Here is a 14,144-nt window from a genome sequence, read left to right on the forward strand (position 1 = left end):
AAGCCGAACATCGACTCGAGAGGCACGGCTTGCTCGCTGCGGCCTCCTACTTTCGGTTTGGCACACTGTGGTAGCCGAATTTTATCGTTCCACAATTCCGCCGGTCATCGCATTTTTCCAGGTCCAAATTTTGATATGGCTTGTACGGGGAGAGCTTGCTTCAATTTCCCAATTACGGTGAGCCCACTAAAACTAATAGTATAAAGATTATTTAGGAATTTTTGTTAATTAGCCACTAATTAGTACGCATCACCCGTCACCCCATGGTCGCCACCACACTCGGTATATCTCCGAAGGAACCGTCGTTTTACTTTAATATGACTATTTCTAAATATTACTTAAAATCTACGTACAAACACGGGTTGGTACGATACAATGGGTACTGTTACAAAGGAAACATCGTAACTTCTGTATAATAATGCACAAATTGTGAATTTTGCAATCTCAATTATAGGGTACTCGGCTAACTGTGTGCTGTTGTGGGTCTTCTGAGTGCGCGTGGTTGATTTCACTACAAGAGTCAAATCATTTATTCTGCTAAACAAACAGAAGCAGAGACGATCATAATGCGCATATAGAGCTCAATGTAGTATCATACAGAGAAAGGGTAACTTGTGACGACATACTGTCTCTGCCGACGGGCCATAAACTAGTGAAAATGGACGCTATAACGTAAAACTATTCCAAAGTTTTCTATTCCAATTCTGCTATCAGCCCTTCATGATTGGTCAAAAACTTTTTTCGACCACCTCCACTTCACCTTACTGTCACGCGACGTCACAAATCCACAAAACTCACCGTGTCAAAGTGACGTGTACGCATTAAAGATGCATCATTATGCCGAACAAAACTGAATTTTCTTCTGAATAGCCGCAGGCTGCCCCGTTCCGAAAGGAATATAAAGATGGCTGCCGCCGATCGCTCAGGCGCTGGCTACTCGCACCTGCAGGAGAGCATGGGTGTATTTGCGCATAGTAAAACATCCTGCGTGGCCGTGTAACGCTTTCGAGCACTTTCGGCACGTTTACCACCTCATTCTGCCAACTATTCTTTGCTGAGAGTCCGTTTTAGGGTCATTCTTAAGCTTCCGTTGTATGCCGCCGCGATTTTCGACCAGCCACCCCAAGCTAAGCTAAGTGAAGCCGAGCAATCGCAGACGCCGGCATCACCCTCTTATCCGGTTATCATTTTCTGTGCACTGGCTCTGCACCATCGAATCCCTCTCCACTTGAGCGTTCTCCTCGCCTCTTGTCAGCCAATTAGATACGACAAGACGCTCAGTATAGGCCAGTGTAGGCAATGTTATTCGTTTTCCAAGCAATCAAAAGTGACCTCCTATGAACAAAGAGAGCGTTTTATTGGTGTGTTCAGACAACCCTGCGGGTGACCGCCCGGCGCTCGCGTCGGTGGTTACGCAAATTTGACGTCAGGAGATTGGAATAGAAACATATTGGAATGGTTTTACGTTATACGGCCCAATGTTCGTTCATTTGTTGCGCGGGCGCACATCTTTAGTTCGTGCAGATTGCGACAAACAGTTATAACCTGCGAGCATAAATAAATGTTTCTCCGCCAAAACAGATTTGCACTACTAAATTTAATTTCTCAGCTGCAAAAAAAAAAAAAAACATTCCCTACACCTAAGTCAGTTACCAGTAGTTGGGAGGAGTACTGGGGTGGCGCTGAGTATGCCTTTCACCCCGCCACACGAATCGGTTGCTTCTTAACGAAATTTTCACTTCTGACAAAGCCTATATTAATAACAAGAGTAGATAACTAGCAAGAGCTTACACGTCTGTGTAACTGTAGTAGAAAGCACTTACAGTCCCGACAATAAAGTGAAAGTCTTCTTGGCATTGTTGGCATATATGTCTCATCATGTTGTGGGAAGCACCAAAATTTGAAGGTTTTTGCGGAGAAACAAATTTCGTTCAGGGCCTTTAGCGAATGACGAAAAACCCTCGGCTCACTTTGCTTACATCGGAGCACAAAACGACTGAGTGTTTCCGGGACAAAACCAGATTAACTTCTAAATTTGCTGTCTGCGCGATTGGCATGTTGAGCCCAACCAAAAAGCAACTATAAGTAAAGCCCTCGACTTCGAGACTGCTAAGCTCGATTTCGAGATTTGCAGCGCAACGCCATAGGCCCTGTTCTACCACATCGGGTGGGGTTGCAGAAGCTACATTGAATATACAACGTTTGTTGTCCTCCTAATGCTGTCATGTATAGAACTAAAACTATAAAAAAAAATACAGAGAGTAATTGGAGAGCGCCTAGCTTGCTACGCGAGCCGCAATGAGAGCGCGAGAAGATGCATGAAAACGAAGCTCTTCTATAGCCGGGGTGCAGCAGACGACAAAGACGGGTCCCCCGACTGACGTCACCGGAGCGCCGTTTGCAGCACAGCCATCAGTCGTGCATGAAGCTAATAGAGAAGAGCAGGTCAATAGATGGTTGATAATATGAGGAATAGAGGTGTGGTAACGTGTCGAAAGATGACAGAACCAATACGGCAACGCTGCAAAGCGTCTGTATACTAATCGTTTCAATGAATAAATCCATCCAACCACAAACAGTGTGTTAATGTCTGATAATATAATAAATTTCTCCTTCTAATGTTCGTAGCAGTGAAGTTTCGAACTGTCTAATAAGTGACACGATTGTATTAATCGACTCATTTATAAAGAAGAAAAGGAGGACAACGTAATTAACGTTGTTATCGTAATTCTCAAATATACTCTCGACGAAACAGCAGTCTAATAAAAGTGCAATTTCCAAGTTGATTATTCGCAAAAAGGTAGCGGTTTAAGCTAGTTCATATGTCGTGATTACTGAGGAGAGCGGTAGCGCGATGCAAAAGAACTACTGAACGACAATAAAAACAAGGACCATGTTTATCCTTGTTCGTGTCGTTGTCCAGTAGTTCTTAGCATCCAGTTACCGCTCTCCCCAGTAACTTGCAGTCGTATTCACTAAACGGTCTTACGCTAGTACAGTTCGTAGCGATGGAAACCTTTCAAGAGCGACAGCGAGCATAGTGTCTCATAGTTGCTGTATCTAAATGGTGTAAAACATAGCGAATGGAACTAAACGTACAAAATGTAAGATTATGCGTGTCGCCTGAAACGCTAGCAGTCCTGCTATTTATCTTTTGAACAACGTTCCACTAGGATCCGTCATATCTTATAAATACCTTCCTGCTGACATTGCATCAGTCATTGATAACCAACGTTTTCGCGAGGCACTAACCACCATTGTTTAAGTTCATGCCTGTGTGAAATTGTTATTGAAACTCACTGTACCTTGTTCTCTTGATGATTGTATTTTGTTCCCACACCCCTCTGTAATGTCATTGGCCTTGAGGGTAAATAAATAAATAAATAAATAAATAAATAGAATTTACCGAAGGCCGCCGACCAGTCGTAAAACGTTCTTGGGAATAAAACCCTTAGTGAATTCGGCCCCTGGTTATTTAGTCAATTTGTGGTATAAATACGCATAGCAGAAGGAAAAAAAAAGAGGAAAGAAAAGCGTTGCGAAAGCGAAGAAAAGCGCCTGCGGCAGCTCCCTATGCGTTTCTGGGCCCTTTGATTTGGCTCGACGATTCATATGCTGCAGACGCCGCTCTGGGTGATAAGTGGAGTAGCTATGCATTTCCTTTCCCGCAAGTAAGGGCATGTGAAAGTGCACGCAGCCAAGCGACTGAGCTGCCGCATATGTTGAAGCCGGTCTTTTTATCTTCCTTTTTGAACGTGCGAGTCGTACACGGAGCGAAGCATCGTTTTTCAAGTGAGCTGCTGGGAGCGTCACCTTATCTAATGTCTGTGGCCGCGCCACTTGTCCTCTCGTCGCCTTCTCCGCTTCCACCGCTCCGCCGGCGACCGTCAAACGTATGGTTTCGGTATCCTCCTCTTTTGGTGGCAGCGACAGCGGCGGGAGACACGTCGTCTGCACTCTTCTTACTGCCTTTGCAGCTGTCCAGCTTTTCCTTCCTGCTTGCTGGAGAAGCCTCACTCTGCGCTGCCCTACCTGCCGTAACCGCCTTCAGGGCCGTGTAGCTACCCTTTCACTACGATTGAAACGCTGATCTCGCCAACCCGATCGCCCACTGTATCAGCCGACTCAAGCGACAGAGCGGCCAGCAAAACGCCGAATCGGGTGTTGCTTGGCATTTGGCGTCAACGGCAGAAGCGGGAGACAGGTCGTGTGAAGTCTTCTTGCTGCCTTTACAGGTTGGTTACCTTTTCTTGCGATCTGTCTATCGCTGCTGCTGCTGCCATAGGTCTTGCATGGAGTGACTTGAACTGGTGAAAGCATTGCTATGTCGTGGTGTTGTGTATGCACACTGGAGCTCCCTGAAAATGGGCTTTTCATAACCTGAATGGATTGTAAGTTTAGATTTCATTTCGGTGAATGTTCGGGAGTCAACGAGGAGCTGCTTGGCTCTAGACGTGACGGCGCCAGAAAAAAATGGAAATGTGACACTTGTAAAGGAGGCAATAACAAAAACGGAGCAGCTATAGAGAGTTCCAGGTACGAAAAAGAGTTGTGTCAGCGAATGTGTGCAATTGAAACCAAGCGTGATTCCCTTCTTAGCACACCCGGAAAAATTCAGTCCAACGAAGAACGCGTTCAGGGGCTCTCAGATAAATTTGTCTAGCTTCAAAGGCGACTATTTGCTCAAGAAAAATCAACTGAAGAATTGGAAAAACGTGTTGGAATCCTTGAAAACACTAGCCTTCAAGAAATGGGTCACCTCAGACTAGACGTTGACAACTTTGGAAGGCGCAGCCCTCGCCAAAACATCGACATACATGTCATTCAGGAAACAGAAAATGAAAATTTGATCGATAAGGTGAATCATATTGCCGATACGATTCGCCAACCACACATAACAGAGGAAGAAGTCATCGCTGTGCACAGACTTGCAGCGAAGCCGGGAAAGACGCGCGGGATCGTAATTCGCTTTAGAAGACAAGAGCAGCGTGATTCCTTGCTTGCAAACAAAAAAGAATGAAATAAAGTGGCAATGTGTAGATCTGTGAGAATATGAATTGACTTTTCTGTGAACTTCTGCTTACAACTAAGGACTGGGCACGGAGCGCTGGATATGCGTTTGTCCGGCACACGAATGGTAAGGTGTCGGTGCGAAGAACAAATGGTGAACGTGCAGTGGTTATCAGAAGTGAGCGCGATTTCGAGGACTTGAAGTACTGTTTGATGCGTCTCCTTACTTTTCTTACTTTTCTTGCGCTTTTTAAACACATTATTAAGGATCGTTCTGCCCGACGTCTGTACATTCAGTTCATGTGTTAGTAGTGTAGCTGCACACATGGTGGCACTTAGCCATAATGTCTAATCTTATCATGATTATGACTGTTTTAATGCGTATTATGGCGATATAACTTATAAAAAATGGATATCCGTGTTTCGCCTGAATGCACGAAGTATGAGAAACAAGCGGGAAAAAGTGCAACAGGCGCTTGAAGACATCAAATGCAAATTTGACGTTCTATGTTTCTCAGAAACGTGGTTTACCGAACGGGATAGCCCACCACCATTTGATGGGTATACGTATAAAGGACTAATAAGAAGCAGTAGTCGCGGCTACTGTCTTGCCATAAATATCAAAAGGTATATCCTGTATGAAGTATTACGTGATTATACCGCCATGAGTGAAAATGTAGAATGTCTTGTTATTCGTACAAAATGACAGTACTTCTGTGTTATCTACAGGCCGCCCTGCGGCAGCAAGAGACATCTTCTTAATCTTGTATAAAATATCTTAATTTATTTAGGTAATTGTGGTGCTATCGTTTTTATTACTGGTCATGTGAATATTAACATGCTTGGAAACGACGCATGCACAAGTGAATTCAAAAATATAATCAAATCATACGCATGTGAAAACCTTATTCACTTATCGACGCGGATCACGGCAGATAGTGCAACGTTACTAAATGTTTGTATCGCAAACATGTTCTACCAGGACGCTGCTGCTGGTCGGCTGACGCTAGATATCAGTGATCATCTGCAATTCTTCTGTTTCCTGCCGGTAGTAAAAGCTAAAGACAGCAAGCTATCTGCTTCGACTTATCAGAGTGTCAATTCTCAGTCACCAGAAACGTTCTGCTCACTTATTGAAAAGGTAAACTGGGAATTGGTGATGACAACTACATACCCAAATAAAGCATACAGTTATTTTTATTAGAGTTTAGATATTGCTACAACCTGACGTTTCCTCTTAAATACAGTAGGACGACGATGGCGGGCAGACACATCCTAGATAAATTAGGGATCCGCTAACACACCCAACACGGAGACAAACGGGATATACCCAAGGAAATAATGGCCAAACTCATCGTACCCCCCTTACCCAAGAATATGCATCCTGTACACCACGAGGGCAGGAGGAAAAACAGGGCAAGGAACATGGCGAAGAACTACGGAAGGAACAAGGACGCGGTCTTTGTAGACGCCTGCACGTTACAAACACAAACGCAGCTTTGTCGCAGCAGTATTTAACCACAACAGACAATGCTGCACAAGCTTGACTATAAACACGACACGCATCGAAACGGCGGAGGAAGCAGCTATAGCGTTAGCCATAGCACAAAGCAAAGCATACTATATAATCAGCGATTCCCAGACGGCAATACGCAACTTCGCGAACGGCCGGATCTCAGCTGAGGCGCTAAACATATCCAAAAAGGCAAACCAACAAGTGAAGACAGATGCGTTCAAAACCTATGGATACCAGCCCACACCACCGACTCAACGGGAGAGGACAACCCTAACGCGGCGGCACACAACGTAGCTCGAGGAATGACTTTCCGAGCTGCGACGAACGTAGACCCCTCGACAGGGCCCTACGAAATATGGGAATGGGAAGATAGAATGACCAGGTTTAACGACATCACCAACCATTACAGGATGCAAAGATGCACTTATCCACCACCCCATCCACAACTCACCAGATTGCAAGCTGTCCAGTGGGGAAAACTACAAACCAAATCATACAAGAGCCCGATACTAATGCTCGCTATTTATCCAGACATATACACAGCAGATAGATGCAAAGTGTGTGGCACCAGAGCCACGCTAGAACACATGCTATGGGAATGCCAGGAACTAATACAGGACAATGCGAGCGCAGCCTCCGTCGACAGCCTTCGCGCGCGTGATGGCACGCCGCGCTGCTCAGCTCGAACCTGGAAGACCAACTCTGGGCAGTCCAGCGGGCCAAGGAAGCTGCCGAGAGGCAAGAACCTTTGGCCGTAACCTCGGCGGGTGCCCCAGCCCACTAACTCGCCGGACGCGAATCGTTCGGATTCGAAGTAAAGTTTTCTCACTCACTCACTCACTCACTCACTCACTCACTCACTCACTCACTCACTCACTCACTCACTCACTCACTCACTCACTCACTCACTCACTCACTGACTCACTGACTCACTCACTCTCACTCACTCACTCACTCACTCACTCACTCACTCACTCACTCACTCACTCACTCACTCACTCACTCACTCACTCACTCACTCACTCACTCACTCACTCACTCTCACTCACTCACTCACTCACTCACTCACTCACTCACTCACTCACTCACTCACTCACTCACTCACTCACTCACTCACTCACTCACTCACTCACTCACTCACTCACTCACTCACTCACTCACTCACTCACTCACTCACTCACTCACTCACTCACTCACTCACTCACTCACTCACTCACTCAGGAAACCAAAACTAGAAAACCGTGCAGTTACTGCTGTGCTTTTGCGCAGAATGAAGACGAAAAACAAATTATACCACACCTTCATTGAAAGTAGAGAACTGACTAAACTTGGTTTATTGAAAGACTATCGAAATAAGTTAATATCGATTTAAAACGTGCAAAACTACAGTATTACGAACATTTGTTTACTCGGATTTCAGATAATTTTAGGAAGGTCTGGCAGGCTGGGAATGATATAAATAATAGGAAAAAACAATCGACACCATAAATGTAACGACAGTTCAGGTTACTTTTACTGACGAAGAGCTGCTACAGTACTAAATGCTCAATTTATACGTAGGGGAGAATATATAATACTTGTTAATCTATCAAACACTGCTAACACGGAAAGAAAGACGTATCATTACTCGGGTTACTCGACCGCACTTGCTCTTGTTGCTCTAACCGATCAACTAAATCTCGCTATCGATGAAGGCAATTATGCAGCTTCAGTATTTGTTAATTTAAGCAAAGCGTTTGAGAAAATCAATCCTCACATCTTATTTCTTAAGCTTGAATCATTAGGAATTACCGGCCCAGCATTTTTGTTACTACAAAATTATTGACAGACAGAATGCAGGAAGTAACTGTTTCAGGCGTTGATTCTAAAACCATGTTCCCTAATACTGGCGTGCCCCAGGGTTCCATATTGAGTCCGCTTTTATATTTATTATACGTCAATGATCTGCATAACTGCCTCTCTTCTTCGAAATTTATACTTTATGAAGATGATACTACTATCATTAACTCCGACAAATGTCTTACAACCTTAGTATCTAACCTTAATGGCGATTTACACACTCTGCTGGAGTGGTGCCATACTAACCAGCTACAGATAAACCCGTCGAAAACAAAACCTGTTGTATTCACTTCCCACCAACGAACACTTCACTCCATTCTTTCTATTTTTCTGGGCGCAAGTCCTATCCCTGCAAGTTTTTCATGGCATAGACGTAGACAGAAATCTGAAATTTATTAAACACAACCAAACTAAAACAGAAAATTACCTACGTGATTAGGCTACTTCTCAAATCACGGAACATATGTAATCATCAAATATTACTATTATTATACTTTTCATTTACTCATTACCTCATTAACTACTGCGTTACTTGCTGGGGAAACACTTACGTAACCCACTCAATTCATTGCAAATCCCACAGAATCAGGCTATTAGGATAATTACATTTAGCCCATGTAACAACAACGCCTCATATATCTTACGATGTAATCACATTCTTTCAGTCACATAACTCGTTAAATATAACCTAGGTACCTTTTCGTTCCGTCAAATAAATTACACACGATGCGATAGCTTGATACCACAATCTTCTATAATAAAAACTAATATTACCAGGTTTGCAATAAATGGGAACTTCATTTTACCCAAAATACGCACTAATTATGGCAAGCAGAGCGTCCATTTTTCATCTACCACATTCTGGAACACACTACCATTAGATATAGAAACACTTAAAATTCATGAATTCAAGAAATAATTAAACATTACGTTATGTCGAATACTGATGCCTAGTTCATACTCACCATTCTTTCAGGGTGCCATCATTTCATTTTCATTGCCATACCATTAGGTTTCTGTTTCTGCCTTACATATACGTTCGAGTTAGCAAATTATACTGTGTTCGTCACGTCACCTACCGTGTTACTTATTAGTTGTCAACGACATTATGTTACCGTGCTTTTTTTCATGACATTTATACACATGTAATTCTTCAATCATTCTATTCATACTAAAACCTGTAATTGTTCAATGTTAACGATTTGCTGAAATTGCTGTGAGTGTTGTTTTATTACGTTCACTTTGTAAAGGAGGTCCCATTACAGTCTTAGACTTCGGGACCTTTTTCTGTATATTAACATTTTGAAGGGAATCACGGTCACTGACTAAATCTCATGAATAGTCTGACATTTCGGAACCGCGTACGGGTTCCTTGTTCACTTAGTTGGACAGGAAATCGTCGTCACTTTTATAGCCAGCACGTGACGTAACGAATGTGCGTAAATGGCAGGCATAGTCCCTGGAGTCCGGTTCATCGTAGCTGGCGTCGATTGAATGATTAGAGATTCTAGCAGCCCTCGGGATGACACGTTCTTTTCTTTGGCAACAACAGTGGCATTGTCCCAATCAATCTTGTGATTATGCTCCTGCGCATGTTCGGCAATGCCGTTCGTCGTGTGACTATTATTTCTTACGTCACGTTTATGTTCCTTGAGGCGTCTGGAGAGCTTCCCTGTTTCACCAATATATACTTTGTGGCAATCAGTGCATGGTATCTTATACACAACTCCTGCGAATGAATCAACAGGTAACCTGTCTTTCACATTCATTAGTTGGTTCCGGAGCTTGCTGGTCGGGATGTTGGCAATGCGCAAGTTGTATTTTGAAAATACGCGTGACAGTGCCCCGCTGATTCCTTGCACGTAAGGGATGGCTGCACGTGCACGGATTGTAGTGTTGTTCTCCGAGCTTGGCTGTAATATCCGTTTCCCGGTCCTGCATACGAAACTACTAGGGTAGCCGTTGTGGGTTAGTTCACGGTGGATCGTCCGTAATTCTTTTTTAGTGCATCGTGGTCTCATCACTACGGACGTCTTGGTCGACACTACGGACGTCTTGTGGCCGACAGGATGACAATATCTCATCAGACTTGGTCAGTGACCGTGATTCCCTTCATTTGCATGACTGACCAGACGAACTTTAGTTGAACCCTCGATTATATTAACATCTTGCAATGTTTCTAATCTCAATAAAAACCGATTCTGATTCTGATTGCGAATTCACTTGTTTTATTGCCTACAACAATGCATGAAGTGGTCAAAATAACCAGAAATGTTAAAAATGATGCTGCTTCTGGTACTGATGAAATCCTCCCAGTTCCAGTCAAACATGTAGCTGACATAATTTGTATTACTGTCTAGGTACATTGATAACTTAATGTTTCAATGTGATATGCTTCCCGATGCGCTTAACATAGCTAGCGTACGCCCAATTCATAAAGAGGGAACAGATCAGTGTCCATAATTTTCGACCAATATTCTCAGTACTTCCCTTGTTATCGAAAGTTTTTGAAACAGTCATAAATAACCGCATTGCAGGCTTCGCGGCTAAATACAATATTATGTGTGATGCGCAGTACGCTTTTCGGAAAAGATCTTGTGAGCAGGCACTACTGAATGCTAAACATGCAATCATAGAAAACGTTTAACAAAAGCTATACGCTATTGGGCTATTTATAGATTTAAGGAAAGGTTTTGATTCGGTGAATCATGATGAGCTTTTAAATAAGCTAGATGATTACGGAATACGCGGTATTGCACTACAATTATTACAAAGCTACCTTACCAATAGATACCAATATGTTTCAGTCAATAGGGTAATGTCACCAAATTAAAAATTAAAAATGGGTGTACCCTAAGGGTCCATATTAGGTCCGTTATTGTATAACCTTTATAGTGATGATCTTGCTTTAATTCCATTTTTCCAAAGATTAATAATGTACGCGATGATACTAATATGTTTTTGCGGACAGATCGGTGACAGAGTTGCAAAGTTCAATTAATACATATTTAGATCGGCTATCGAATAGGTTACCCATCAATAAGCTACAGTTAAATGTTAACAAAATGAAGTTGCGACAATTAACAAACCGCGTCATTATAAAATTAGTTAAATTCCGTGGGGCTGAACTGGAACAGGTACAAGCTCACAAGTTTCTTCGTCTGTGGTTCAGAGAAGACTTATCATGGAATACCCATGTTGTTACCTTACAGCTGAGCTTAGCAAAATTACAGTATGTTTCTTTAACATAATTCACATTATACCTGCTTGGTTAAGAAGTGTCCTATATTATTCATTATCTTACTGTAGCCTTTCCTATTGTATATTACTATGTGGCACCACATATACACTGAATTACAAGAAACTTATTATTACAAAAGAAACTAATATTACGAAAGAGAGTGCTGAGAGTTTTAGAAAATTATCGAGCAAGGCCGAAACACTTGGACACGGAGCCATTGTTTATCAAATATGAACTAATAAAGGCCTCTCAAATTTACTGTTATAAGTTATTACAATATATAAAAACTAATGAAATTTTTGATGTATATGGGTCACAATCGCAAAATCTGCACCCACTACGTAGGAAAGCTATTCGAGTTACGCGGACAAGAACGAATTATGGCAGACAACATGTAACTTGTCAAATCTCTGCATTGTTGAATCGTCTAGGAACTACGGAATCATCATCATCATCATCAGCCTGGTTACGCCCTCTGCAGGGCAAAGGCCTCTCCCATATATCTCCAACAACCCCGGTCATGAACTAATTGTGGCCATGCCGTCCCTGCAAACTTCTTAATCTCATCCGCCCACCTAACTTTCTGCCGCCCCCTGCTACGCTTCCCTTCCCTTGGGATCCAGTCCGTAACCCTTAATGACCATCGGTTATCTTCCCTCCTCATTACATGTCCTGCCCATGCCCATTTCTTTTTCTTGATTTCAACTAAGATGTCATTAACTCGCGTTTGTTCCCTGACCCAATCTGCTCTTTTCTTATCCCTTAACGTTACACCTATCATTCTTCTTTCCATAGCTCGTTGCGGCGTCCTCAATTTGAGTAGAACTCTTTTCGTAAGCCTCCAGGTTTCTGCCCCGTAGGTGAGTACTGGTCAGACACAGCTATTATATACTTTTCTCTTGAGGGATAATGGCAACCTGCTGTTCATGATCTGAGAATGCCTGCCAAACGCACCCCAGCCCATTCTTATTCTGCTGATTATTTCCGTCTCATGGTCCGGATCCGCCGTCACTACCTACCCCAAGTAGGTGTATTCCCTTACGACTTCCAGTGCCTCGCTGCCTATTGTAAATTGCTGTTCTCTTCCGAGAGCGTTAAACATTATTTTAGTTTTCTGCAGATTAATTTTTAGACCCACTGTTCTGCTTTGCCTTTCCAGGTCAGTGAGGATGCATTGCAATTGGTCCCCTGAGTTACTAAGCAAGGCAATATCATCAGCGAATCGCAAGTTACTAAGGTATTCCCCATTAACTTTTATCCCCAATTCTTCCCAATCCAGGTCTCTGAATACCTCCTGTAAACATGCCGTGAATAGCATTGGAGAGATCGTATCTCCCTGCCTGACGCCTTTCTTTATCGGGATTTTGTTGCTTACATTATGGAGGACTACGGTGGCTGTGGAGCCGCTATAGATATCTTTCAGTATTTTTACATACGGCTCGTCTACACCCTGATTCCGTAATGCCTCCATGACTGCTGAGGTTTCGACAGAATCAAACGCTTTCTCGTAATCAATGAAAGCTATAAATAAGGGTTGGTTATATTCCGCACATTTCTGTATCACCTGATTGATAGTGTGAATATGATCTATTGTTGAGTAGCCTTTACGGAATCCTGCCTGGTCCTTTGCTTGACAAGAGTCTAAGGTATTCCTGATTCTATTTGCGATTACCTTAGTAAATAGTTTGTAGGCAACGGACAGTAAGCTGATCGGTCTATAATTTTTCACGTCTTTGGCGTCTCCTTTCTTATGAATTAGGATTATGTTAGCGTTCTTCCAAGAATCCGGTACGCTCGATGTCATGAGGCATTGCGTATACAGCGTGGCCAGTTTCTCTAGAACAATCTGTCCACCATCCTTCAACAAATCTGCTGTTATCTGATCCTCCCGAGCTGCCTTCCCCCTTTGCATATCTCCCAAGGCGTTCTTTACTTCTTCCGGCGTTACCTTTGGGATTTCGAATTCCTCTAGACTATTTTCCCTTCCATTATCGTCGTGGGTGGCACTGGTACTGTATAAATCTCTATAGAACTCCTCAGCCACTTGAACTATCTCATCCATATTAGTAATTATATTGCCGGCTTTGTCTCTTAACTACGGAATGCAATATGCTTACTAAGAAATCTTTCAAGTTCTTCGTAATTGAAAATGAAATCGTATATACCTGACTGTTTTTAATTATCATTATACATTCGAAGTGTGCTGCAATTACTAGTTCGTTAATTGCTGTCCTTGATACTTATATTTTATACAAGTTCTTCACGATGTTTAATGGCCTGAAATCTTTATAATGTTACGTAGTATTAATTTCGTGCTGGATATTACATTGACTATTCGTAATTTATTTTGATATGTTTATATTGAGTGTAGGTATAAACAACGAATACTTTCACTTCTAATAGTTACTTGTCATTGTGATATGCTAGTTAAGAACGCCATTTTTTCCTGTTATAGTATCTTCAAACGAAGGTGTTGTGTTTACTTTTGTGTTGCGTGTAAGCTATTCGCTTTTGCGAAAATTTTAACGGAGTAGGAGC

General features: G+C 42.7%; 1 protein-coding gene across 3 annotated transcripts in view; it reads left to right on the plus strand.

The window, feature by feature from the left end:
- The first annotated feature begins 3,804 nt into the window (after nucleotides 1-3,804).
- The window catches only part of LOC135912996 (receptor-type tyrosine-protein phosphatase F-like), a 110,676-nt gene continuing 100,336 nt past the window's right edge, over nucleotides 3,805-14,144 (plus strand). For 2 of the 3 annotated variants that reach the window (XM_065445604.1, XM_065445605.1), the window contains exon 1: nucleotides 3,807-4,235. The gene's annotated coding sequence lies outside the window, so the exon portion shown is untranslated. Of the gene's footprint in view, nucleotides 4,236-14,144 lie in introns of all 3 variants that reach the window. The other variant, XM_065445606.2, reaches the window with a different exon arrangement.

Source organism: Dermacentor albipictus, unplaced genomic scaffold (assembly GCF_038994185.2).
Source record: "Dermacentor albipictus isolate Rhodes 1998 colony unplaced genomic scaffold, USDA_Dalb.pri_finalv2 scaffold_13, whole genome shotgun sequence".
In the NCBI taxonomy this organism is placed as follows: Eukaryota; Metazoa; Arthropoda; class Arachnida; order Ixodida; family Ixodidae; genus Dermacentor; species Dermacentor albipictus.